At 41.6% G+C, this 27444-nt stretch overlaps 1 protein-coding gene across 3 annotated transcripts in view; it reads right to left on the bottom strand.

Annotated features, from left to right (window-relative positions):
* LOC128888914 (mucin-5AC-like) overlaps positions 1 to 27444 on the bottom strand; it is a 290940-nt gene that overhangs the window by 94367 nt on the left and 169129 nt on the right. The window lies entirely within an intron of this gene.

Raw genomic sequence — 27444 nt, 5'->3', positions numbered from 1 at the left:
TTGAAATTCATCCTGTCGAACAGACCTTTTCGTATTACAATATCGCTTTCGGATACATGGTGAAAGTTTGATATTAAACGAAGAAATAAAGAGGAATATATAAAATGAACGCAGTTGGAAGAGGATTGATGGACGAAAGCATGGAGCTCGGCGCAGCTGCACCCGCGGGGTTCGCATCGATATTCGAGCAACGTGTACGATTGAACGTCGATGCGCGCATTGCTCTCGTCCAGCACCTGGTTATGTGGAGGAAGTACCACCGATACACAGTTATTGCCGTCACTGTCAGCAGCTCGCGCAAAAGATGAAGCAACGCTTTCGGAAACCGCTTCACTCCATTTTTTCACCTCCAACATCGTTACTTACGCGTGAACAAGTAAAACAAACAATAATAATACTGAGCCACTGAATTTAAATTGACCCTTTAATAAATATTTTTAGGGTCTCCAGTGGTTTTGATTTTATGAAACACTGAGATGTAACATTTTATTATACAAGTATTATGTTTTATTTTCTTTTGTGGTCATTTTCTGGTGCATAGAATACTGAAGTATTGAAGGATGAAAGCATTGAAGCATTAAAACACTGAAGTATTGTAGCATCGAAGCATTGCAGTATCGAGGCATTGAAACACTGAAGCATCGAAGCATCGAGGCATTGAAGCATTGAAACATTGAAGAGCTTCTTCTTCGGCTCTTCTTCCCCATTTTAATGCTCAGAGTGGCCAGTAATGGTGACGAATTATGGCATATGGAGGGTCGAAGGTCTCCCACACGAAATGTAATAATTTCTCGGTATCGTCCAACGTTGCGGATTTATCGTAACGTTAAACAAATGCGCGTGAATTCAACGTTAATTGTTTTGCAAATTAATTCATACGCTCCGGGCGTGGTACAAATCAAAATGCACCGTCCCTCGAGAGGGTTGGATCGGTCAATAATATACAAATTATCACCGGTGGTTAAACATTTACATTATCTGGTGCTGGCGGTTTTTACGCTCGCAGAGGAAGAATACGATTAATAGCTAATGACGATTAATCGAGCACGGTGTTGCGAAACGGCGCACGCTGCAACGGAATTAATTCGTGGAGCGACAGAAATAGCTGTACCATAATTATCTCACATTTTTTTATTGATTTATTCACAGAGAACTGAGCCACTGTTATTCGGGTGAACAAGAGGAAACGAGAGAAATATAATGTAGGAATGAGTAAGAAAATATAAAAAATACATACTACACGAAACAGTACCTTTTATGTGTGAGATAAATAATTTCCTTATACTATGATTTAATTTTATTAAAGTCTTTATCAAATATAAAACTACTGCTTATCGTCACTTTGAGTAAACATGTCGATACTCCGCCGACGAAAACAGAACCACCTCAGCTTGCAGACGCAACGTAAAAAATACGTTGCTAATATATGTAATAATTAATCAGCTTACAGCATATACACAGCTTTATATCATTATATCGCCCTTTTTTTAATACTTGTAAGCATTAAAATTCATCACTGTGGCAATTTAAAATTTAACACGGTGCTACTGATCGTGTAAATATTCTAGAGCTATCCTTTTTCCAAACATGAAAATGAAATTCACGCACATCAGAGAGTGAAGGAAATTAGCCGGAATATTTTCCCCGCAGTTTGCGCTAAAATCAGTCAATTATTTCTATCGCGCAGCGAATCAATTCTGGTCCACTGTGCGCCATGCACGCGCTACACTCATGTAAAACTCCTCCTCCTCTCTCCCCCCCCCTCCCTCCCGCGTACACGTGCAACCGCGTAATGGGTTGCGGAAGGAGAAAGGGCGAGCTGCTCACCGCTTGAGCAAAAGTTTATATTGGATTTCATATTTAATGCAACACACACCGTTGCCGCTACGAGGCCTGCCCCAACGGATAAATTATTTATGTCGGGACGCTTTTGTCCCTGTCTGGCAGCGAGGGTCGTCGGATACAGGCCAGAGAGAGCGAGAGAGGAAGAAAAAAAAAGAATGGAGAGAAAAAGCCTGCGGATGATCGTTGAAAGGTCGCGATGAGCCCTGAACTGAACGAAAACCGTCGATCCTTTGGGGGGCGTTTACGATGAAATCTTGCTGACTTGATGGGACCTCGGCGTCCAGGAATGGCATTAAGGGCCTAACCTTCGAATTGCACGATGCCATCGAATATTGAGTCTTCGGTACGTTGTTTTATCGGGTATTAGGCGGCATATAACAGATAAGGGCAATCTTGTGTACTCTTACCTGAAATTTTAGAGTATCGAATAAGGGTTGAAGAATGATATTCTGTTTTATGATGAATACAAACTGGTTCTTTTGAGAAAAACTATTTCTATCATCGGATGTTCCTCTAAAATTGTGCAACCTAGTACTTTATACACCTCAAACAAAAACTTCATTTTTGGACTTTTGACCACGTTTTCGGGATTCTGCACCACTGTGGAGCGTGACGACCAGGCGTCTGACGCAATGAAAGCAGCGTCCCGACGCAGATGCTCGTCGACGCTGAATATACGAGCCACGATGACGCAAAGCGTTCCAACGGAGTTCAGAAGTTTCCAGGATGTTAACTCTTCGTAGACGGGATCTCCGATACCGCTTAGTACGAGAAGTTTTAAGGGTCCATAATATGCAAGAGTATAGATTCATGGCTGACAAGAGTCGTAAAAATCGCGGGAGCGTTAGCGAACGCTTTACCAGTTTCCTCGAGGAGGACACATAAATTACACGAAGGTTATGCGATGACAGAGATGCTCCCCCTCGAGGACCTAATCGTTTTCGAGCTATGTATCAATGCTACGACGCGAGGCCTCCAGAGAGATTAGGCAAGTGTATCTGATTTCGACAGGATCGTTCACCCTTTCAATTCAATCGATATGGTTTGCGAAAGCTTTAGGAATTAGATTTACTAAATTTCTTAAACTTATAATACTGAATGCGTTGAATTTTACCATTTATAATGATAAATGCTCGAGGTTTCATCATTCCAAAGTCGCCTACAGTTGCTTCAGCTTGGAGCAAAGTTTCATACAGCGTGAAGTCTTTCATGTTCGCCAACATGTTTTTCCTCGAACCAGTTTAGGATGTGCGAAGTTACAAGAGAAAGAAAAGATTGTGCTGTCCCGTGGAAAGTAAACCATCGGACGATTGCAATCGTGTATACCAATGGTTCATAAAATATTAACGAGAAGGTAATTATCAATGAATCATTAGCAATTTCACTTAACGCGCGTGAAAATAGTTTCCATTGTTCCACACGAGAAAAAGGAAAGCAAAAAGGTAGTACTCCATTCTAGTAACCGTGCAAGAGATTTAATGACCGTTATTCGACTCTCACGTTTGCGCAAGTCGATCATCGGGCACTAGCTGTCGGGCATGGAAACGCGAAACGCGGTGAATGGAACACAAGGGAACATTGAGGAAACATTTGTTAACCGAATGGAAGACAATGGGGACCAATTTGGCTAATAAAACGGAGCTAGGTGAAATATTATTGAATGTGATAAATACTGCATGTGCAGTGAAACTTGCTCCGTATCAGATCCGTGTGAAGCGAATGGATAGTGTAAGAGATAATTAAACTCATTATTGGCCTTTGGAGTAAATGAGATGTTAAATTTATATGCTCACTTTGACAATTGCTTATATTTTAATTGCGTATGTAGAAGCATCCGGGCATTAAAGTATCGAAGCATTGAACCATCGAAGCATTAAGAAATTTTTTTTTTTCACAATTTTTACGTGTGTTATTTGAATATCAATTTCATGAAATAATTAATTTTCACTGAGGCACGTTGGGTGGGCAAATACTTTTGTGACCCACTCCAGGTTGCAGGCAATAGCGCTGGGGAATAGGGCTCGAATAGCTGGTCTCGTCACGAAACGGCAAAATTGGCCCCGTCCGATCCGAGATATCCAGGAACCTTCGGAGATGTTAGCATATCTAATGAATAGCGACTAGAACTAAGCAGGCGTTTAGAACGCGATGAAAAGCAAGGGACGCACGGAATGAACGGGTAATATCGGGAATTCGACTCTGCAGCTACTCGTTACGTGGAGGGGCGGCGCTCACGGAACCATTAACGATGGACCCATTGGTCGATTTCCACTGCTCACCGAGGATATCGAACCTTTATCATTACCAGGGAAGAAGACATCGATCAAATCCTCGATGAAGCCGTAAACGCGTTTAACGTCCCGTAAATTTTCTTCAGCTCCGTACTTCCACGTTGGTCGTTACGTTTTTCCCTGTGGAGTAGGGAAAATCTCTCAGTCATCGACATTTTTCTTTACAACTTGTCAGTTTCAATAGTAATGAAAAATTTCGAGTTCTTTTTAACTACCTACGGTTTTTACTTACATTACCGTATAAGAAGATGGACAGTTTGATTACCTAATACCTAGGGTACCTAATTCCCATGTCTCCAACAAGTAATACCCTAACACCTTCCGATTCAACGAGCAAGCCATCGAATTACAAGTGTGCAGAGGTGATTTATGGTTTAACTGTAAATAACAGTAAATCTTCATTTCCAATTCCGGGAACAGTCGGGTGCATTCGCCAACGATTCCCGACCGTCCAAACGAACTTTCTACGATTTATCTTCGTCCATGAAACTTTTGTCGTGGTCGCTGAAAATATATATTTCAATCCGCGCTCAACGTAAACGATTCCCATGAATCGGTTTTTATCTTTTTAGCCAAAAATCGGCGAGCATAGACGACGCGACGGGTTGCTTTTTTTCTCCTTCAACTTCGATTCCAGGGGATACTAAATTCCGAGAGGTTTAACAGGAATTCGATGGTATCTCGTTTTCGCGGAAACGAGCGACGCGTGTTTGCTCGCGCGAGCGTGATGGGCCACGCTATGACTCGCGGTTGCCCAACCGTGTCGATGTTTGCCGCCAATGAGAGAGAGACGCTGCGTGTTGTTTTCGGAAACAAACCGACGTCACGGCACAGCCAACAGTTTGTCGCGTCGGTGTACACGGGAGAAACTGATGTTAGCTGCTGGGAAAATTGAATCTTTTTATGGGACAGTGGGTTCCAAATGTTTGTGGAAGCCGACTCGGTCCTAGGTGTGGGCACCATTAACTTTAGAATCATTGAAGAATTGAAGCATTTATGCACCGAAACAGTGAGGCAGTGAAGCATCGAAGCATTGCAGCATCAAGGCATTGAAGCATCGAGGTATTGAAATATCAAGGCATTGAAGCTTTGAAGTATCGAGGCATTGAAGTATCGAGGCATTGAAGTACCAAAGCATTACATCACTGAAGCTTTGTTGCATTGAAGTACCAAAGCATTGCATCACTGAAGCTTTGTTGTATTGAATCGTTCAAACATCGAAGCACTGAAGCATCGAAGCACTGAGGCATTAAAACATTGAAGTACTGTAGCATTAAAACATTGAAGCACTTCAATATTGAAGCCTTACAGAGCTAAAGCAATTGAACATTAAATCATTGAAGTATTAAAGCTTCTCAGCATTGAAGCATTTTGACTTTTCCTTGAATGCGTCCGACATCAAATAATTTTAGCATTCTCCAAATCAACGAAATAAATTGGCTATGAACAACTTCGTTAACGTCAAAATTAGGCCACGTATCTTAATCTACGTTTCCACGGAATTTTCACGCAATTCCACCGTGTTCATTCATAAATTCGTGTAAAATTAAAGAATATGTGGAACGAACGACACCATTTACCGGTTAATCGTTGGGTATACTTTCACGTTATCATCTGCAATATTTCATCATCACCCAGGTAATTTGTTTTAATTAAGTCACGTTTCACCACGGACACTATTTAATTTATTTTTCGCACTTGTTGCATTTCCCTCCCGCATAAATGCAGAGCAGCAAACGTTCGTTTCTAGTACTTATTAACATCCATAGTTATTAATCCTTCCTAATAATGTAACAACATTCGTATTACGCTTTTCTAAACAGGATATATAGAAGAAATGATAAAACATAGAAACGGATGGAAATTTAAGTTTAAACGGTTCTCAATTAACATAATTCATTTAAAATTAGCTAAGTTACCAACACAAACTTTTAACCCAATAGTGTAATAATTCCCTTTCGGTACAGCTTCCCTGCAATCGAGACCAAGAGTCGTTAGAAATCAACTACACGCCCAATAATACCAAAGAATGCCAAACTCAACGCTGCTCGCTCTGTAATTACAGTCTGACCTCTCCAAGGAGATCGGCACGTATGTTTACGTTCAGCTTTCAAGATATTTTATGTACTGTAACGAGGAAACGAGCACTGGAATCGTGAATAAATATTCATAATTAAATTTCCCGGTGATATAACATGGCAACGTCGTCACAAGATTAATAAATGTCATGGGTCAGTGTCAATCTCAATTTTTCTCCATGCAGTAATAGATATAAATGAACAATTTTAGTGAAAAATGCTCATAGGCACCTCCATGATCCTCTTCTTCTAACGAAAACATGATATCACCAGTATTATTAAATAATTAAGAAAACTGCGTGGAAATTTAAGGCAAACGTTAAATCGGTTTGACGTCATATAAGAAGTTACAGTTCAAAAAGATAAACTACAGGGAAATTAGCTCATCTAATTTACACTAAACCTTCTCGTAATGCGTCTTCTCGGTAACCGTTGACCTAAGTCGATTATCAAGTAGTCCTGGACATTCCAAGTAGCCCGAGGCCGGACAGTAAACGACCGCAACTACTTTCTCCACGAGTCCGAGCGTCGCTGATCACCACCGAGCAACGAGCAGCCGAGGGATCATTATGAAAGCGTAATCTCCATTGTCTTCGCGCGAAAAATTATCTGAATAGACCCCACAGCCGCAAAATGCCTCGGCGAAGCGCTCTTCGCGGTCAACGAACGAAAAAATGAAAGTTTCTATGGTCGCTGAAACGAGCGTCGTTTTACAGTGAATATAAACGCAGGTGCATAATAATAACTGCTCCGCAATTGGGCTCCCGTTGCACAAACTCGTTGCTGTTAATCTTGTTTACAAATTTCAGATTTGGCACGGAGAAATTAAATAATGGACTCCTAGAACGTTTATATTCTAAAGCTTTCAACATTTTCGTCACAGTGTGGGCATCAAATAAAAAGGTTTAGCAATTGCTCTATTCGCACACTGTTCCTAACAATGTGTAATGATTTGCCATCTTGTTACAAAAAAAAGGAAACAAAGAAATAAATTCATAACTAGTAAAATTAAAATGTGAATGGGTTAATGATTCCTCTAAGCGAAAACTGGGACGACAACGCCGCGGGGGCGTATATTTCGCAAGCACAAGCTCGGTAATTTAAAGTTTTTTCAACCCAGGCGAACACAGAGCCGAAGAGTTCGTCGTCCTTTCCGAGAATCGCTGCGAAGTGATTCACCGTGCACACCGGGGTTATTTAAATTTATACTCGTGTAACGTCACCACGCGGTAGAAAATAACGGAAAATATATAGACACGATGAAACCGGGGCTCCGTGTTCCCAAGTCCCCGGTATCGTGTCTCCGACGATTAATTCTTTAAACGAATCGCCCTACGTGATTCAATATCACAGGGAGCGTCGCGACACGCGACTCGAAACAGCTTTATCCATCATTGCCCGCATGCAGAGGCGGGCACGATTTTATTCGAACAATGAGTAACAAATAAGACGGTGTACGGCGATTTATTCGCTGCTTCCTCGATGAAACTTCCTTGTAGATCATTGCCAAGTCCATCTGAAATCGGTTTCTCGTGGAGAACATTTTTTGTCTTACGACAGAGAGCTCGACAGAGGAATTTATTTTGGAATATCGATTCGAGTTGTCTTTTTTACAATTGCATGTATGCGTGGAAGCAAAGGAAATTTCTTTATAGGAACACAGAATATAAATATTTATTTGTTTAGTTTTTATTCGACGAGTAACGGACAAAAGGCTCAAAATCGTTATGCAGATCAGAATTTTTGTCCACCTCTGTCCGCAGACTGCTAGGATCTTTCTATTCCCGAGAGAAAAATGAACCCCGCCGCACTCCGGTGGCTCTTCGATCGTTGGAATCGCGTTTTCCGGTCCACGGTTGCGGTCAAACGGGAATTCACGGGCAACGGAAGAGCAAAGAATCGAATCGACTGGAAAAAAACGAGCATACGATCGGTTGCGCAGCTGAACGAATACAATTTGTCCAACCTTTTAACGCAACAGTTTTGGAGGAAACAATGGGAAAGCGAACGACAGACTAAAGTGAACCACGACGCATTTAGAAAATCCGAACAGGAAAAATTGTTTACTTACGTGGAATTACACTAAATATTCTATACATAAATAGAACATTATTTTATGTATAAAATATAAAAGAAGTATATTCGTTACAAAAGATAACGAGAAAAAAAACTTGCAACACAAAAAGGGAACACATCAGATTAACACAGTTTCAGCGCTTGTAATGTACTGAAAGAGTAGAACGAGTACCGGCATAAAACAGAATGGAATGAATGCACATTGCTAAAAACAATTTGGCAGAGTGCTGGACGCCAGACAGGTCTTCATAGGCGCAGTTATCCGCAACAGCGGACGATTCGAGGAAAGATTCCAGCAGCGACATGTGGTTAGTCTCGATGCTAACGATTCACGGCGAGGTCGAGGATATTAAAGGGAAGAGGGCAAGGGAGCATCCAACGGGAGACAGAAGGGTGATGAGGTACGAAAGAACGAGGAAATAGGTCAGGGGGCAGAGGTCAGGCGCAGAAAAGAAAACGGTCATGGCTGCCTTCAGCCCTCCTTTTTCTCCGCGTGGCTCCATTCGCGTACGATCGATCACCAACCCCCAACAAGTTCTCCCTTTCCTTTCGCGCTCGATTTATCGTTCGAGATTCCTAAAGCAACAGCGGAATGCCCGTGGAAATGGGTGTCGTCGATCAAAAAAGGAATTACGAGACGACTAATCACCGCTGCGAATCGCCAAGCAAACTTTGCTGAACGTGAGCCGTACCTAAAGTAACGGATTACGTTGCGGGGTATGTTTATTTTTATTCGGTGCTTTTATCGCGAGTGGTGGAAGAGCGAATTTTATTCTCCCATTGCGTGAGGTCCGCTGTGTCGGTGGTGCGCGACGATACTACGAGCAACAACTTGTCCGTCGATCGGGATGCTCGATAAATCTTCGCGGCAGCCTTGAAAACTCCTCCGTGCGTTTCCTAGTCGCGCTGGAGCGGAGGCGTTCTCGCTCGATTTGCATAGCCGTTTCCTTCGCTGTACAATGGCGTTCACGGTATCTCCAAATGTGAATATCATGGGCAAGGATAGCTCGCTAATAAACGATCGGGAGATGAAGCCTTTTCGAGCACTTTGTAGTATTTAGAGGAACCTGACATAGAACCGAGCTTAGATTTCCATAGAAGTTTCAGTCTGTAGAGATTTCACTTTTACCGAGTACTATGTTTTCGTGAATTAATTGTAGTTGTAGGAATAATTGAAGAATTCTAATAAGGAATATTTTCCATCCACGGCAAATTAAGCTATCTCGATAAACCAAAAATTTGTATACTTAGGATCATTTACCAAACTACAATAATATATCTTCAAAATCCACGAACGCGTGGCACTTTAAACACAAATTCATCTCGATTATGTGCACGTAAATTAATTCTCTAGGCAAGCTTGCAAAAGATTATCCGAGCCCCGGCCATGTATTCCCTTCAATCTTTATAATCCTTATTAAAAACATGATGATCGGATGCAACGGCGCTGAATCGAGTTCCGTGCCAGCGAAACGGCGAGGACCTATCGGCGATTTTAACGTCGCTCTAATTACGCGTAATGCGGAATTAACGGGACGGTGGGCGTTTATTCACGAGCGACGCCGCTCGTCGGGGCGATTCGTGCGCCGCGGTGCAACGATGTTCCGACGTTAATGTTGAATACGATTTGGCTGGGTCATATATCAAAACGGGCGTCGATCGAACCGCGCCGGAGCCAATCCATGCCAGAAACCACCGCGCGATCGGTGCTCAACGATGCTCGACGATGCTCGAAAATTATACTGGAAATTATCATCCGACCAGGCGCGTGGAAGGCACCCCGTTAAATCCGCTGCCCAGCCCCCGTGCGGCGAACTAAAAATCATTTTATTAATGGTATGTTAAGCGTTATTTATCGACCACGTTCAATCTGGCTCGCTGATCCACGCGCGAACGCTCTAGTTAACCCGTCAAACACCGACATCCTGTTTAGAGGACATTTCGGGGAGAATATATTTTTATTTGCATGGAATTTATTCAAAATATTCGCTCAGTACGTTAATGTTTACTAGAGCACGGGAATTTTTTGTGAGCTTTATCGTGGTGTGTTACTAGTAAAATATTTGATAAGGATTAGGAGTTTGGCTTCGATGACTTTGGAACCTGGTATTTAGAATATGTTCAAAATTGTTTCGAATAAAATGATCAAAGTACTGTACTACTTCTCGATTTTATATCAAAGAGTAATTGGAAGATTCGAAACTGCGTGCCTAGTTTCCTAAAGGAGCCATCATTCGAGGTTTCTACATATCTCCCCTTTCCCAAGTTTCATATTCTGAAGATTGCTAACATACTACTTAGGTTATGTTTCCTTAGCTCGTAACATGTATTCTACCGGGAGACTTGATTATTACTGTTACAATTATCCCAAGACTGCAAGAGTTAGGTACGTGACGAATCTATTTTGGTTAGAAGTTTAGGATGTACAGTCTCGGGTACATGGGGTTAAAGCCGGATCCCATTTACTCGCATTGCTTTCAGCCACAGGTATCTACAGTATATGTGTATTTTGAACCTTGTATTGTGATAATATGGTACTGGAAATATGTACCCTGTCACTCGATTCAACATGCTATAGCCGGGATCACTGTGGACATTCGGTGGATTTATGGCTGAGGGAATAAATATTTCCACTACCGTCAGAGTTCACTTTGAAGTGTGATGGAAAGCCATAGATATTTGTTAAGGCAGTACTTCGAAATTTCATCCTTGTTTGTATGAGATTCGACAGGATCTAGTATATGAGTAATTTTCCTCCAAGCTAAAAAAGCAATTTGAAATGCAGTGATGGCCTTTATAGGAAAGGATTCAAAGAGACCCACAGTGAAAAAGAAAGTTCAGGAAGGTACATGCAGACACTCATCAATCGAAACTCCTCCATAGGTATACCGATTAAAAAGTGAATAAAATTTTTCATTTAACCATACCTGCATGTTTATTCAAAAAATACAAGACAACTTCCAACAACCCCCATCGATCGAAACTGGTTCTTTCCTACAAAGATGCAACCTCCCAATTTTCCAGGCGAACGAGTCGAAGGAAGTTTTCGTAAATAGCCAAGTAGCCGAGGTGACTTTTCCATTAATTATCGCACAGGACGACGTTACGTTGTTTAACGTCTAGATCTTCTCACTAATTGGCGGCGCTGCAGTTTTCCTTCAACGAGCTTGGGCAAGAATGGAGGGAGGCAGATTGCGAGAGAGCCGTTTCAGTCGGCCACTCGCAGGGCGTTCATCTCGCTCTTTAACTCGCCGAGAAAGGAGGACTTTACGCGGACTTAACCTGACGATAACGAACCACGCCGCATAAGTTCGACGATGGCGCAGCGTTAATTGGTTCGAACCAGAGCGAGCCTGGCCACGGACTTTGCGATTTACATTTATTTAGTTGTCCAGCCTGGCCAACGCATTCTTCAAACTTATGGATGAGTTGTTCGTTATAAAGAAGCATTAGGCTAGTATAAGACACGACTCTATTGAGGCTGATACTGATTTTTGGGGTATGATGGCCTCTTCGAGAGACCCAATTGAGCTTGACTGGTTCTGAGAACAGATTCTCAGTAGCATAAATCACATACTATCGTGGGAATCATCATGGTTTCTTGTATCTATAGAATCTCAGTAACGTGTACTCTCAAATTCCAAACTTACCACTGATAAAACTCTATTATCACCCGATTTATCACATAAAACAGCGAATCAACTCGTACTTCTGTGTCGCACAGGTAAACCACGTTAACCCCAGTCCCTGAAAATTGAATATCTCAAGTATCGCAACGTTAATTAAGTACCTGGGCCAATTAGTCTAAAATTTCCAAACTTAAACCATAGTTGTGGATGCAGAATTGAACACGACTGTCGTCACCCTTGCTCGAATCGCCTGGTCGACGATTATATATTACCTAACCGCGTGGGTGCTCGCGCGAGTCGAGAATAGAGCGGTAGGTGCGAGGTCGAATGACGTCACGTGTTCGATGTTCCATCAAGTTCGTGGGCACACGGCTCTCTATTCTTTCCCCGCGCCTTGTGCAACGACGAGGCGTCGAAACCAACGTTCCAGCCAGGTACAAAATGTATGCCATGCGAGTCACTCTGCCATTGAACGATATCGCACGCTAAAGGTTCCTTCCCCGATGACGTGGAGACTCTCGGAGTTTCTGGTGTAGGTGTACGAGTCTTGGGAAACGTTTCGCATTCAGTATAGAATTCATATCAGACACTTTGGAATAGGAAAAAGTTCACAATGCTCTCTTATACCAGAACATTGGCTGTGGAAGGTTTCACTTTCGGAGTGAAAGCATGTTTCGAGGTGTAGAATCTCTTTTTCTAGACCTAACTCTATGCCAAAACGATAAACACGCATGTTAGGTGATAAAGGTGGTTACACTAAGTTTGGTTCATAAGTGGGAGTTGCCCAGTTTAGTAATGGCTTCCAGAATTTATCGAATTGTATATTGAATTGATATCACCTATTCTTTTCAGAGTTACAGTTAGTTGTATATTGTCGTAACCCTCTTAGCCCTTTGGCCTACGAAGATTCGAATAGCCAGCAATTTAGAGTTCAACAATCACAACGTGGGTACAAGGTGGCTTTAACAAAGGGCTCCTCCAAGGACCCAATATTTCAACGATAGAACCTCGTGTGAACAAATGACCTACTTGTTCCAAAGTTATAATCAGTTCTATGTTTTGTATACTCCTGCCAAATTGAGTTGGCCTGATAGGATTTGGTTAGTTAACAAGTGCGCTAGGGCCTGAAGATTTAAATAGATAGCAATTTAGAGTTAAGAAGAAGATCAACAATCAGATGTCTGCAGGCCTGCAGTGGTCACTGGGCGAGCAATTGCTGTGAAGATTAGCAGATACACGTGGGCTATAATAAAACGTGTACATATATATTTAGACCGACTATCCTGTGTGTAGGATACGACCTTGACCAGCCAGCTATCCCTGACACGAATAGGAACGCCGCGGTTCCCATCCTTAAGGTGCGCACAGCCTTAAATATGCATAAATGGGAAAAGTCAATCTGCTGATTAGTATTCTGACGCACGCGTTTGTATGACAGAGTATCTTTTTCTGGATCTATTTAAGTCCACCCTTTGAAGCTCCTTGTAGAAGCTCTAGGTGTGCCACTTACTTTTTAATTCGCTCCTTGGTACCTTCTGTTTTTATTAGAATTCTATTTTAATTTTCTTAATTAATTCTCACCTTTTTTCATGGAACACTTGACATGTTATTTTTTGTTGAATATTTATTTAGGGAATAAATACAACAGAGTTTTAAACTAAGTATATATTTAAAAGTATAAACTATAATTTACAAAACAGAACCGATGTTCTTCGTTCAGAGGTTTTCTGCTAACTAACTGCCGAGAGTCGGAAAAACTATAAACGGTCAGGGGGTGCAATAAACCGTGTCCTTCTCAGGCAAAACCGACCCCCACATAGTGCTTATTCTAAACATTTTTATTTTCAATATCCTCTAACAAGCATACACACACAGTCAGTCCCATAAATATTCGTATCCTCCGTGTCTATTGAATTGATAAAAATTAAAATGATAAAAGATACCAAAACCATTATTTAATTTAGTCAAACTTTTACGATTGACTGTATGAACAATATTTGATACGTATGAAAATCGAAGAGAGAATGGATTCTCCCAACCAGTTTCGTTTCGAGAGCTCTCGAACTGCACCCTTGGGATGCAACAACACTTAATTTGAATAAAAAGAGAACGCAATATCCAAGCAATCTACTTGGCCGCAAAAAGCTACCTGATAGAATCATCGCGCGAGGCTCTCGAGTTACTTTGTCCACGGGCGATCGCCATAAATTGCAGCAGTCGGGCCGAGGAACGTTAATTTCAAATGGCACCGTAAAGCCCCAGGATTTTAACGACGGGACTCGTTAATCATCTTCCGTTCAGGGGCAGTGTCGAGCAAAATTCTTATCTAAATAAACATTAACAACGAATAACGCAACGAAAATTAGAACTGAAGTCAATGAAACGTTTCATGCAATTGACAAGGGATAATATTAATGGATTTCAATTTTTGCTCAGGAACGAGACAACAATTTATTACACAAAATTATGATACTAATTCCAAAAGAAAAATATTAAGAATATTAATAATATGGGAGCGCATAGCGTGCGTAGATTAAGCGATATTTTGTAACGAGATTGTAAGTGGAAGTGGAGGGTATGTAACTCTTAGGGGAGCATTAGAATAAATACATGCGTAGAAGAATATTAATAATAATTGCATGTTTTTTAAACTCCCGATTACAATAGAATCGAGTAGAATTTCGTCATGGAAGATTTGTTGCCGCTGCTTCGTAATAGGAATAATTGGAGTATCGCTCGTCAAAGTAAACGATACCGTTCGTCATGGGCTTGGTTTACGTTTGACATTTATCGTACAATATTTTTCCAGCCTCAACCGTGGCCATGGGAACCGAACCTCGCTCCCAGGGATTTCGCGACGCTTTAATTTTCCAGAAATTTCGCGACAGGTTTTTCACTCGACCCGCGGAAAATTCGCGGATATTCTGTCGACTTCGGTTCGGAATACATATAATGGCGCTTGAAAAAAATTGCTGCTCCATTGAGTCGTGGAAAAGTTGACGGGAATTCGGAGGAAATGTTTTCGATATTAAAAACTGATAGAAGGTAGTTCCTGCGCTTGTTAATTAGAAATTCTATGCATACCTGAAGAGGGAAAAAAGAATCTGAAAAATTTCGTGGAATTTTTAGTCGAATAATAACGAATTCCTTGGATTCCTAAGAACAATTGTTTTTCTTGATTATCCTTCAAGCTTTTTTCGTATATTGATTCTGGTGTAACTTTATTAATATCATCGTGTGATACGAATACCGAGGTTTTGAGTTAGAGTTTTGAGAAACAACGCAATAAGTACACACGGATTCTTTCCTTATTTTCGATAAAGGGATTCTATATTATTACATTTAAACTATTGCAGATTCACTAAATAATTATTCACCTCAAGCATTAATCACTTCACGAAGAAACACCCAAGATATAACAAACTAGTGAAACTACACATATCACAAAGCTTCATCCTCCCTATTTCCTCTATCCTTGTCATAATCCAATCTCTGAGATGCCAAACTACCAGCAACAAGCATTTTTCAGATTCGATTCCGTGGATATTCCCTGAAATTCCGGAAATCGTTTCGTGAGCGTTTCCAGCGTCACGAGATGTCTCGAGTCGGTCTGCCCAGAAATCCAAAAATAGATCGCGACAAGCGCGATAAGACGCGATAAACGCGGATCTACCGGAGCGTGGGTGTTCTGCTCGATGGAAGTTGAATACAATATGCGTCAGAACCATCGATGGTCGCGTTTTTCGTGGCTGAGCGAAGTAAGAAACGTTCTTTTCCAACGGGCGCGTGCACCTGCAACGGAATCGATCGGTCCCGCTTTTAATGGCGCTTCCACGCGTCAGAATGCGGAAAATCACGACAGTGAAAGCCGGAAAAAGTCGGGCGGAAATCCTTCGACGTCGGACAAGAAAAGAGCGGCGGTCAGGTCTTGGGGCGCTGACGGACTGGGGTAATTTCGTTTCTTCGCGAATCGAGTATCGATCAACCTCCATGGAAAATCGCCGGAAATCGTTTCCGCGTAGAAATCTTATCCCGGCCGTTTTAGTGGCCCCTTTCACGGGACGGTTCGTGATCTCAAATTGGGAATTAATGCAATACGGTTTGGAAGAATCTGGTGGAGGGGTTCTTGGATCTGATTGGAAGACAGATTTGCTTGGAAGACCTTCTTATAAAGCATTACTTACAATCGATATTATACTTTATTTTTCCTTTATAATTTGTGACACCTCCCATTATACTCTTTATTTTCAATGTTTCCATGAGTCACCTATTATTAATTAGTACCTTCTACCACGAGCTTATAGCAACCATAGCGCGACCAGCGTTCCTTCCCCTTAGAATTGAGCGCACTTTTGATCCCAGACGAAACTGAGTAATGCCTTAGGCTAGCCACTTATTAGAATTCCCGGAGCAACCTAACCATCCTATTTTCTCGTAGGCTGAAAGAGTCCAGGGTTTACCGCGCTGCGGTTAACGATGGAGGCTCAAGGGCCGGGTTTCTTATTCGCGGGGCGCCGCATAAATACGTTAATTGCGCCGTAAAAGTAATCCCCAAAGCTTCTCAGCGATATCAGCAAATTGATCGTTTCTAAGGAAATTTCAGGGATCGATCTTGATCTGTAAAGTTAAATGCGATGGGGAAGATTATCCTGTTCGAAGTAGAGGAAGAGTCAAAGTGATGTTGACTCGTGACATCTGGCAATCTTATGACGAAGTTGAGGAGGTGTGTTTAAAAGCAATTCAGTATTCAGAAATGCGAGGAGATTGAACTGAAATGTCTGAGAATATTTCAGATCTAACGAATTAATAACAATATTTATTTTGTTTATAGTATACTATAAGAAGATGTACGAAAAAATTACAATGCACTTTGTTCGAGTACCACAAAAGTGGCACGATATTCAAATGAATTTTAATAGCAATAAGAGAGACTTTTTAAACATTCTCTAACTAAATGCAATGACACATAATTGAATTTTCCGAATCATCTTAAGGAATCTGGTCAAATAAACTACTATTCGCCGAGGAATTCGGTATCCCCGAAGAGGTTGGAATCGAACCGACAGCTGCATCGAACTTTCGGCGGGTTCAATCGATTAGGGGCAGCGAAATGCTGACACGTCTCTCGTGGAAAAAGAGGAGCTAACGGAAGAAACTGGGGATCGAAAGAAGGGAAACAGAGAAGTTTCCTGTCTAGTGTGTGTCAGACCGCGGATAATCCACGACTGGTTCCGCGAGTAAACGACCTCCCGTATAAAGACCCGTCCGAGCCACCCACGTCGACTCGTTGACTCTTGTTCCGCGTGGATTATGGTTTTTACCTTCGATCCCACGGACGACGACAATGCGTTTCTCGGCGAACGGTGTCGCTGGCCTGGAAATTCACGAGCACTGTTCTTATTATCGTTTGTTCGTGTTAGGAGGAAAGGAGGGAGAGAACGAGAAGAAATCACGAACGGTGGCGCACGAATTCTCATGTAAACACCATCCGAATCGTGAGACGATTCTTGCTCGTCCCTGAGTACATCGATCACTTCGCTGCTCCCGTTCCGGCCGCACAATGGACCTGGCAGTTGATATTTCCGAGCAGGTGCACCAGGAATCCAGAAGTTATTAAAAGTAACGATAGGAAAGTTTCTTTGTTTGATTTGATTCGAAGATTCGCAATTCGAGGAGACCTCGGCGTAATGCCATGATTACTTTATCCTCGAATCATTTGTGAAATGAAGTTTCGAATGAAAATTAGGGTTGATAATTTAGTCGGTGTATGTATCGAAGGCATTGAAATTTAAGTGAGATTGAAAAGCGAAGACTCGCTGTTCCCATTAGATCAAGATCGATTTCCGCTTGGAAAATTCCCGTAGGCATCTGGTTTCGACTTTTTCTATTAAATTCGCGTACCAATAAGATTTCCACAGGCCATTATTTCCGCGGTACGATCGTCCCGTCTCGGCTTCGAACGAAAACCACCTCCCGCGGCGCGGAGACAGAAACTGCGTTGGAAACGAAAATAACGACAGAAATAACTTTCCAAGCCGATACCCGTCGAAACGAACGCCGATGAGGCTCTTGTTCGGCGACATGGATTGTAAATATTGTGGACTACCGCGAAAAACGAGACGAACAAAGATGTAAATCGCGCAGAAAGCTCCCAGGAACCCCGGTCTTTGTTTTTCACACGACTGCGCACCGTCGAACGTTTAACTCTCTATCGCATGCATTTTACTTTACCGAATGAAGTAACCAGGGCACAGAAATTTATTCTATGACTTTTTAAATATACTATTCAACACAGAACATTTTAGTTTAGCATTTTCAGTACTTTTCTCTAAAAAAAAAAAACCACTTATTGAGTTTTGAACTCGAAACACGAGGAGACCCCCTTGATCAATATTAAATTATTAATAACGTTAATGAACAAAATCGTACGAAAAAATTCACCCACTATCTCCATAAATATACTAACTATCAAAAAAAGTTTCATATCAATACCTCGAATACTTTTCTGTACAAAAATTCCCAAAGATTCCCAGTTTATCTACGTAAGCCATGAGGAAATCCTCTTAATAATCGACGGATCGGTGCCGATCCCTCGCTGATCGAACAAAAAGAAGACATAATTAACGATCGACAGGATAACGCCGAGCCGGTGGATTAAAGGTTAAGGAGATGGCGAACCGATTACGCGCGATCTCGCGGGAACAGATCGGATACGCTCGCGATCGTGGAAAAATCGAGTTCGTGACGGAGGATCGGAACGATCCACGATCCTCGATAAACTGGATCGTTTAACACGATCGGGGGCCACGGGTAGAAGGTAGTCAAAGGGTTGCGCGACGCGACGTAAAATATCGACGAGGTTTTCCCCGTTTCAACTCCATTCTCGACAATAACGGAACCGTTTATTTTTTCGTCGAAACGCGATTCGTGTGACGCTTTTTGAGTGAATTCTGTATGCAGCTTCCACTCCACGATTTTCCTTTAGCGACGGCTGAAAGCTTCGACTATTGGAGAATTATTATAGTTTAAGTAACATTTAAAGAATTTTATTTCATCGAAAAAGAAATTGTTTGTTGGTTTGATGCTTCGACTCGTGGGGTACTATTAAGATTTTATTATATAAAAAGCTCTTTCCAGAAACTGTATTAAATATAATTAATTCTCTACTTTTTAATTTAAGCTTCTTGTGCTTCTACGGCTTAGTCACGCTTGAAATTCTATTTCGTGGTAGTTGTCAATCACCTCCCATTATTCGCTTTATTTTCAATGCTTCCATGAGTCACCTATTATTTATTATTACAAGCTTTCAAAAAATCTAAAAAATGTCACATTTGCTCTCCAAGCTCTAAACCATACTATATAATATATTTATCAATATAAACATAAAATTTCAGTGCTATTGAAGGAAACCCAGATTCGACGAATTTAGATTCAGGAACGTGTCAAATTTTCTGTGACACATGATTACTTTGTCATAATCTCCTCGGTTCGTTTGCGCGTGGTTCGATTGAAAAGAAAGTTAAATTCGCAACAAGAGAGGATGGAATGGCCAGAGTAGCGGGAACAGAGCAAACGAAGTGGCCGACTCAAAGAGTACAGCGTCGATGCAAAATGTTTGCAATCGATGACCAGCGTCGCGCGCCGTCAGAGAAGTTCACGGAGAGGCGCGACAGTGGGAGGGAAAAAACATGGGAAACACGTACAAAGCGGGCACGAAAATTTTCCCCTGGACTCGATAATAGAACTACCCGTTCCACGCTCCGCTCTACCGATTTTTCCGCTACCCTTTCCAAGCCCTTTTTTGTCAGGCACGAGCCCAGCCGCAGATACGAGGGGTGCAAAACAATTTTAAAAGCGTCGTTGGAAATTTGACTGGAAAGCTTTGGAAGTAGTAATGTCACTTGAAATATTTTATTATTGCAGGCAAAGGTAGGATATCAATTCCAATCTCAATTAGAATCTTTAGAATATATGACATTTGAAAGAGTACATTACTCACAAATTTATTGTCACAGATTCCATCAAAATATTTAAATATAATGGATTTGAACGATAGTTATTTGACTACGTTTCTCAAGTATAATTGAAGGATTTTATTTTTAGCGAAAGGGGTGCAAGTTTGCAATGACAACTGGGCTGTAAATATTCTACGTACGACCTTGCATTCTGTAGGTACGTCGCAATTCAACGTCCAGCAGCCCCAGCGCGAGGATTTGTTTTTGTCGCGTCCGATTTTATCAACCTGCCATCGGTAGGGGGGAAAATGACTTTCGCCCATTTTAGTAATTGCGATCAGTCGTGAAAGGGCCGCGTCGAATCAAAATCAACTGTTGGCAGAAAGATAAATTGCGTCCGGTCGACTCTGTGCACGCGCGCTGTCACTGGAACAAAGGAACGACTAGATTTGTCCTCGGTGATGAGCTAAATCCTTATCTGAATTTTTCAATTTATCTGGATTCAATTTAATTAATCATGTAAACAAATACTCTCAATCAAGTATGATATGAAAGTGACATAATTTTTTTATTCTAAAGAAGGTTCAGTATATTCTGGTCTTGTTTGAATTAACGGCGAATTAGAAGTTATCTTTAATATTAAAAAATGATAAAAGAGTCAAGAACGTTCTGATGCATTTCACAGTTCGCAAAATCTTGATCCAGGAAAAACCAACTCAGGTCACAGATCCATTTACCAAAACTTGAAATTCAAAACGACTACTCTCGAATCAACCCGATTCGAGAAATCGTGTATACATCTAAGTTCGAGTATGAGAACGGCACGGTACGTCACTCCCCTATCGCGGCAACAATTGTATCGAACAACAAAGAGTAAATCGTCCAGAAAACGACATTCCGTGCCGCGCAGAGCTGGTTCTCAGCGATATTGGAAAGTTGTTGCATCCAATTTGGCCGCCCGAGGCGCTCACGCTCCGCCATGGAACGCGATATCGAATTTCAATTAAGGCAAATCTACCCGTAGTTGACCATTTAAGAGGACATCGTCACCGAAACTTCGATATCCTTTTTGGTTTGTATTAAATTTTACAAAACCACGTGTCAACTGTTCCGTTGTCACCTTGGAAGGTTAAAAATTCCCAAACGGCAACGTGTACTTTTCAGATAATAATAAAATGATGGCAAGATGTGTATAATACAAATTTATGGCATAAAATATATTTTATAGACTAATATAATATTAGGAATTAATTTTTAGAAGCAGGAAGTCATCCTACAAACACTCAGGATCAGTAAAAACAGATAGAATTAAGAAATAGTGAAATCAGTAGAAACAGCCAGTCATGGACAGACAGGCCAGACGAGTACGCAATAGCACATGTGACCTATTAAAAAATTCTATTCTACATTCGCAATTCATTTTGCATATAAAATAACAATATTTGCACCATCAATTCCTAGACACTCTGTACTTATATGTACTATTGTTATAAACTAGATAGTAAAATTAATGCAGCATAAAGGAACTCTAAAAAAATTCACCTTTACTTTTGAATCAAGATCGACACTAATCAACGACTAACGAATTAAATTATTACAGTTTGAGAATTCTGTTAGCCATCTCCTTCACCGATCTAACAATCGAAAAGGATCAGATCTAGTGCGGAACGATCGTGAAAAAGTCTTATTGTCAAGTACCCGGTTCTCTTCCGTTCGCGTGGAAGTTTCACGTAAGAAAGTTGGTAATGCCGACCGCGGTGGCAAGTTTGATGCCGTCATAAACGTATTATCGTCCCCGTCGTTCATGCTCCGCGCGGCTATTGTGGTAATAAAGGCAACTTGTTCGCGGATACATCGTGTCCGTGCATCTTGCCAGAACGAAACTCGGGCTGAATACTTGTTAAACTGCTTTGATTCCCAGCTCGTGCCAGTTTCGAGCAGTATCAAGCAGGTGGATGCTGGTCGGTGCTTCGAGAGGAATTGCTCCATCAATTCCTAACTGCCTGTCTCGCAACGCGGTCCCTCAATCGCCGAGGTTGCCGTAGTCGTGCGATGCTTACCTCCAAACTGCCCAATATTCATTAAACGAGGAAAAGGAACTGGATGATAGAAATTTAATACCAGGGGAGACATACTATGTTGAACTATATAATAATAATATTAGCGTGAATGTAGAATGGAATTTTTTAATAGGTCACATGTGCTATTGAGTACTCGTTTGACCTGTCTGTTTCTACTGATTTCACTATTTCTTAGTTCTATCCGTTTTCACTGATCCTGAGAGTTTGTGGGATGACTTCCTGGTTCTAAGAAATATTACTAATATTATACTAGTCTACAAAATAAATAATATTTATTTGTTGTGAACTATCATGTATATTTTGTAAATTATGTGTTTAATTCAACGTTTCGACGTATATTTTGGTTGCCATTGGATTTATGTATTCAAAAGTAAAATAGAATAGAATTATTATATGAAAAAGGAAACAAAAAAGCTATAGAGCTGCTTCAACCTCCCTCTAGAAAATACAATACCCAAAAAAATATTCTCACGTTCACGTTATGTTTTCAAAAATAAAATAGAATAAAATTATTACTTGAAGCAGTAAATAAAGTTGCTGTTGAGCTGTTTCAATCCCCCTCCAGAAAATACGATACCCAAAGAAGTATCCTCGCGTTAAAGCTTAAACCTCTGCGACCTCAGTAGCACATCCTAAAAATGGCCCTTTAATAAAACCACCCCTCTTTTTGTTATTCACGCACACATACAACTGGCCAAAAAAATTCTTACTCTTCAAGGGACAACATAACCATTTTGTAAGAGAAAGAATCGGATCCAGCACTCATTTTCCTGGAATTAATTCCCAAAGAGGACTCTTTCGAGACAATCCCACCGCCTGGTCCCCTTAAAGCGCGAGGCAGAGAGTAGGAGCGGTTAATAACTGGTACACGGGGGCGCGAACTGCGCAAACAGATAACGAAGAAAATAAAGTGGAAGATACACGACGGAATGGCGTGGCGGGAGATTGGATTGGTCGGTGGCCCCGCGGAAGCACGAGATCCGCAACGCGATACCGTCGAAAGGGAACGGGGAATTCTAGGGATTCCAAAGGCGGAGGGAATATTCTATACCGCTCCGAAAATCGGGAAACGCCAACCGGCCAGAGCTCATTAATTTTCATCCGCCGTGGAATTCGGTTGGCTCGCTTTCTTGCACCTGAATACCGTTCCACGACTTCGCGGTCGAGGGTCCGCGGACTTGCTAAAAACGGCCCTCCGAACGCGCGACATTGGAGATTAATCTTACTTTCGCGTGGAATTCGCGAGCCCAACGATGTTTCACGAACCGATTACTCGAGATGATTAAGGCCGGGTTTCCGGTTAGTCGGGTTGGGCGAATTAATCATTTTCAGGAACTTGTGTTTTGGAATTATGGGAGGAATTTAAGGGTTAGGTTTTAAGGGGTGAGTTCGTGCGGGTACGGTTGAATGAATGTAAAGGGGTTTATTATAGGGAAAATGACGTTCAGAAAAAAGAAGATAGATCGATACAATATACACATAATACATAATTTTTATATTTTATACAAGAATTGTAAGAAACTCGAACCAAAAATTTCATTTTTGGAATGCGCACAAACTTTCCTCCCCCCTAATCGAAAGATTAAAATGAATTCCTCCAGAAACACGTGAAAATCAGTGTTGTGCCTGCAACCAAGATAAAATACCGTCTTCCACGAGCTACTTTTAATCAGTCCTTTATTGGAAGAACAAACTTCCTGCATTTCGAAGCTCTCGGAGTTCTCAGATCGCCTCGGACGGGTGAATCTTTCGCGCGATAAAGGGGTGCGTTCGCGGAACCAGACTTCCTCGATTTCGGACCAGGATCGCAGCGGGCTGGAGCAATTTTCACAGACCGTTCGAGTAACACCGGTGAAACCATAGAATTCCGCGCGGGAGACAGGAAAACACGAAAAGTGCAATTTTCCACGAACGGGAAAGTTTCCCCTCGGTCACACCGACCGTTTGTGCAAGCACGGCTAGATCTGCGGGCTGCAATGTAGGCAAGGTTACCGATGCGATCGAACAATATCCAGCCGAATATCGGCGTCGAGAGCGTATTGGGGGTGGAGGAGGGGTGGTTTCCTCTGATAATTCGGAGCCACAGAACGTCCACAATAGAGCCGCTGCAAGCTGCGCCCCCACAACTTCTGCGTTACATCGATTCGACGCCTGCACGAGTACGTGCTTGTACCAGCGGCTGTGGCGATCTCCGCTGCAACTTTTGCGTATAAATCTTTCTCCGAGAGGAACCACCGGCGCTCGAAAAAAATTGGCAGCGCTCGTGCGGAACTTCCTGGTTACGGTTAGTTTAGAACCCTAGGAATTGTCTTGCTCTTGGTAATTGAAACTCGTAATAGAATATTTTAGATCTAACAGAGGAAATGAAATGTTCTTCATTTTACAAATTAAATTCCATCGTTGCAAAAGCGGTAGATGTAGTTAATTGTTTCTTTGTGATTTTTATATTCTTTGTAGACCTCTAGTTTGATGCAAATTGATCAACACTTACGGTATCCTTCATGATACAAAAATAGTATGAAACTAAATAGACTTATTTAATAGAAGATCATATAAATCTTCGTTATAAACACATACTAATTACGTCGAGAAATACATTATAAAAAATATTTTTAATTTGTTCTTTTTTCCAGATGGAGACCTCCCAAAAACAAATTTTATTTGGAGTCCATGGTGTAATGCGTCACTGGTCGGACACGATATCGATTGTGCTTCCCTGCGAGAAGGAAGGGCGAGGGGAGGGGTGCACGTTACGCAATAAACTCACGCAATCTGCAGATCCGCGGGCAAACATTTCCTACTCCAATCCGGGCGCGTGACGCGTTGCAGTTTGAATTCGCTCGCTGGCAGCTCGTTTTCACCGTCCCGTGCACAGATCCAACACACACGAACAAACCCATGCGTACACTCATACAGTTACTAGCAAAAGTATCCACCAACCTGGTGCATACCATATATTTCACGCATCATAAACTATTTCAAGGTTGTAACTAGCTATTCTGATTCACGTGAATGAAAACCTCCATTAATATACTTTCAATAATAAAGTGTTGATGTTTTTAATTTTGTCTTGATAGAGGAGAAGCAATACTTCACTGGTAGTGAGAACAATAATTGTTGGGGGGTGCTAATATGTTCAGAAATTACTTAAGAATGAGAAGACACTATGCAGAATTAAGAATAGGGAAATAGAATAACAAGGAGAATATTTCGATCAAGAATAAATTTTAATAATTACAAGAGTATAATATAACATATACTAATCGAGTTTATACAAAATAAATATCAACTTCGAGCAGATTCTTTTAAATTAATTCTAATTTTATTTTCCTTTAATTTCTATCAAATTACATTAAACTTGGCGATTCCAGGGTTAAAATTGATCAGGTGAAACGTGCTTAACGTACTGGGTGGGCGGATACTTTTGCGAGTAACTGTATATGGTCGAGACCTGCGTGTGAACCAGGGAAAACACGCTGCGGAACGTGCACGAGTATACGCGTTTGATCGACGCGTTTTCCGCTTCGATAAACACGCCTAACGACGCGCCGCGTTGCGTCGTGTAAGCAGAGAACGTTCTTCCGTGGAATTTGTAATGTAGGCGGCAGCCATTCTCGTGCGTTAGGCCAGAGAAGAACAACTCTGGTCTCGCGTGGTCAACCAAACTTTGAAACTCTGGCAAATATTTTCAACGAGGATCCTCCGATTATCATTCTTCAACCTCTAATGCATGAATCTCAGCTTTTATTGAACAGAAAACAAATCGGTTTTTTGGTATTTCATGAGTGTAAATCGCTATGCATAACGATATCAATCATAGGAACCGATATCATAGGAATCATAGTAACTCATGGAAGACATGTACTCGATGGATTTTGACCTTACCTTAAAAAGCGTTAGAAGTGTAACTTTGCAAGGAATGAGTGAAAGTGTTAGTGGTTTAATCAATTCGACTTATCAATGATTGCAGAAACATCAACGACGCACTTTCAATCGCGTTCGCGTCGATTGGCGCGTGTCGGGGTACTGTCGCGTCCTTGTCCCTCGCGGACATTTACCCTCCAGCTTCCTCTCGCTTCCTCTCGATGGTTCGGCACGCTGGTTAGCCGTGTCGAACAAATTGAAATCGCCGAGTGGAAAGCGCGTCTGGATCGTAATTAACGCGGTTAACAACGGCCCGACCCGCGAATTCCGGACTCAATCGTCCAGCGACCGTCGCTCAAGGATGATCGAGGCCAATCTTGATCAGGAAGAATATCCTTTGCTCCTACCACTGTTCCTCGTGTCAAGATTACTTCCACCTTTCAGCCATAGCAATTTAATTGAATTCGAAATCGGTGTTCTCGAGTTATCTTCGAATTTTAAACAGTGTAAGAGTTTGGCTCATAATTTGCATTATTATTGTATGTTTAAAAGTGAACTAACCACATACATGTCTTTTTACTGGAATCTTTCGTCAACGTTATAAATGGCAGAATGACAGCGATTAAAGAGCCCCTTACTTATCCTGGTAATTACCATGAGGATAATTATTTAGCCAGCGTGGCATTTTTTCGATTTTTCAAAGTTCCCTTCAGAGCATAATGAAATGACGAATCTTTTATTCAACTCGTGGAAGGAAAACCGTCGCGTAATTGCAGCGAACACGGAGGAAACGCGACAGAAAATAACACCACGTTGTCTCGTATTTCATACGTGGATGCATCAGGGTCGACACGCGATGTGTCGATAATGAAAATCATTAACGTTTGCGTGTGACGTCGCACGCGATCCCTGGAAATCGGTGCGCAGTTTGACCCTTCACGCTCCACTGGCGCTACCACGGCGACACACATAATAAACGTCACAACCCTTGTTCAGGTTTCGTTCGTGCTTCGGATCGAAGTTTAAATTATAAACGTCAACACGGAATTATCGTTAAACGTTTTCTACTTATGATCGAAATTATCTTCGAAATATTTCCATCATCGACAAATGGAAATACAATTAATTTTACATCGTTGGTATAATGTTACCTATCGCAATTGCTTTGGAGGTTTGTGTACCGAGACGTTAATTGCTAAATATTAAAAAAAATAATAATATAAATATATATTGGTATTAATTGGCAAAGCAATAATCCAGTCCACCCTAAGTGGAACTTTCGTATTAACCCCTTTAATCGCTCGAGCCAGCGAATTATCTTTGCACAGCCGTAAACTGTCGACCAATAAACGTCTGGTTCCTGGTCCTTCGGGGTCGTTGACGCGGAAATTACAATCGAAACTCGCATCGAGGGTGGGCATCGACCTACGTGCTACTCGCGACTTAATTCGAGACTGATTTACGGTGGTTAATAAAAACGTTCGCCCTATATACCGCGCGGACCGCGTTCGGGACCCGTTTTCCCCGTTGACCTGTAATTTTTTCTCTTATTAAAAGCAATACGGTTCCCCTCGCGCGGAAAACGAGGGGGAAAAGCGCGCAACGGGGAAACGACGCTGACGGAG

This window comes from Hylaeus anthracinus, unplaced genomic scaffold (assembly GCF_026225885.1).
Source record: "Hylaeus anthracinus isolate JK02 unplaced genomic scaffold, UHH_iyHylAnth1.0_haploid 11994, whole genome shotgun sequence".
NCBI lineage: Eukaryota > Metazoa > Arthropoda > Insecta > Hymenoptera > Colletidae > Hylaeus > Hylaeus anthracinus.
The sequence above is the reverse complement of the archived record's forward strand: the minus strand, read 5'-3'. Positions and strand labels throughout refer to the sequence as shown.